The sequence below is a fragment of the Austrofundulus limnaeus genome, unplaced genomic scaffold (genome assembly GCF_001266775.1).
Source record: "Austrofundulus limnaeus strain Quisiro unplaced genomic scaffold, Austrofundulus_limnaeus-1.0 Scaffold229, whole genome shotgun sequence".
Classification (NCBI taxonomy): Eukaryota; Metazoa; Chordata; class Actinopteri; order Cyprinodontiformes; family Rivulidae; genus Austrofundulus; species Austrofundulus limnaeus.
This window is the reverse complement of record NW_013952631.1, coordinates 719,047-720,509: the sequence shown is the minus strand read 5'-3', so window position 1 is coordinate 720,509 and position 1,463 is coordinate 719,047. Positions and strand designations below refer to the sequence as shown.

The window sequence follows — 1,463 nt, the reverse complement described above, 5'->3', positions numbered from 1 at the left end:
GTTCGTATCTGAAAAAAATCTTAGAATATGAAAACATTGGTGAATGCCACAAATTCTCCTAAATCACTCGTATGCACAATTTAAGAACAAATCTGGGCGTACGAACGGTTCTTGCATGAGGCCCAATGTGTGTAAGCTCTCTGGACCCACTCCCACCATCATTGCCACAGTTTATCGCCCCCCTAGACTCCACAAGGACTTTTTAAATGATTTTTCTGCCTTTCTTTCTCATCGGTCTGCTCTGTCACCAAATGTTATTTTACTGGGAGATTTTAATATTCATATTAACAATCCTAACCTCCCACTCACCAGTGATTTTTTTTTTATCCTGACTGGACAGCTCTGGATTTATTCAAATTGTTGAGTCCATACCTTGGACTTGATTTTTTGTTCTGGACTCACCCCAATGACTGCAAAGCTGATGAACTCACCTTTTGTGATGATTTTTTTCGTATCATATTCTCCTCAGGATGACTAACTCTCTTCTCATGGCAGCAGATTCTGCTTTACTCTCTCTTCTCATCCTACTTCTTAGTGTGGCTTTTGATACCATCTCCCACAACATCCTTCTTCACAGACTTTCATCCATCAGCATCACACACACACCCCTCGCTTGGTTTCTGTCATATCTCTCTGACTGCACTCACTTCATTCAACTTAAATCTTTCAGATCCCACTCCTCCCCTTTGACTTCAGGTGTGCCCCAGGGCTCTGTCCTGGGGCCCCTTCTTTTCATCATCTACTTTTCATCATCTACTTTCTCCCCCTTGGCAATACCTTCATAATATATCAATATCTTCATCTTCCATCCATCTCAACGTGCCTCTTGTCCGCCTCAGCACTATGGGAAACAGAGCCTTCTCTAACTCTGCTCCCCAACTTTGGAACGCTCTTCCCCCTGACATTCGTAATATTGACTCTCTTCTTACTTTCAAATCACAACTCAAAACTCATCTGTTCAAGTTAGCCTTATCACTTTAATTTCTTAGTTATTTTCTTTTAATTTTAGTGTTTTTTTAATTGCCATTTTATTGTTAATGTTGTGTTTTTAATGTTGTAAAGTGTCCTTGGGTGTTTCGAAATGGGCTAACAAATAAAATGCATTATTATTATTATTAGAGCTGCTTCTTAGTCTGCAGTTAAAAACACCTGCAGTCATGACACCTTGGAGGGCTGCTGGACGAAGTGGAGTGGTTAGAAGCATGGCTTCAACAAGAGAAATGTCTCTTGAAACAAAAGAGAGGATTGTGAAACTTCTTGAAGAAGTTAACTCTTCACACATGGTTGCTAAAGATGTGGGCTGTTCACAGTCAGCTGTATCCAAGATATGGACCAAATACAAACAGCATGGAATGGTTGTTAAAGCCAAGCATGAAATGGTAAATGGACTGTACTTATATAGCGCCTTTCTATCCATCAGGGACACTCAAAGCGCTTTACATTGCAGACATTCAGTCATGCAC

General features: G+C 40.4%; 1 protein-coding gene across 2 annotated transcripts in view; it reads left to right on the top strand.

Moving 5' to 3' along the window:
• lmln (leishmanolysin-like (metallopeptidase M8 family)) overlaps window positions 1-1,463 on the top strand; it is a 40,196-nt gene that overhangs the window by 11,727 nt on the left and 27,006 nt on the right. The gene's annotated exons all lie outside the window — the stretch shown is intronic.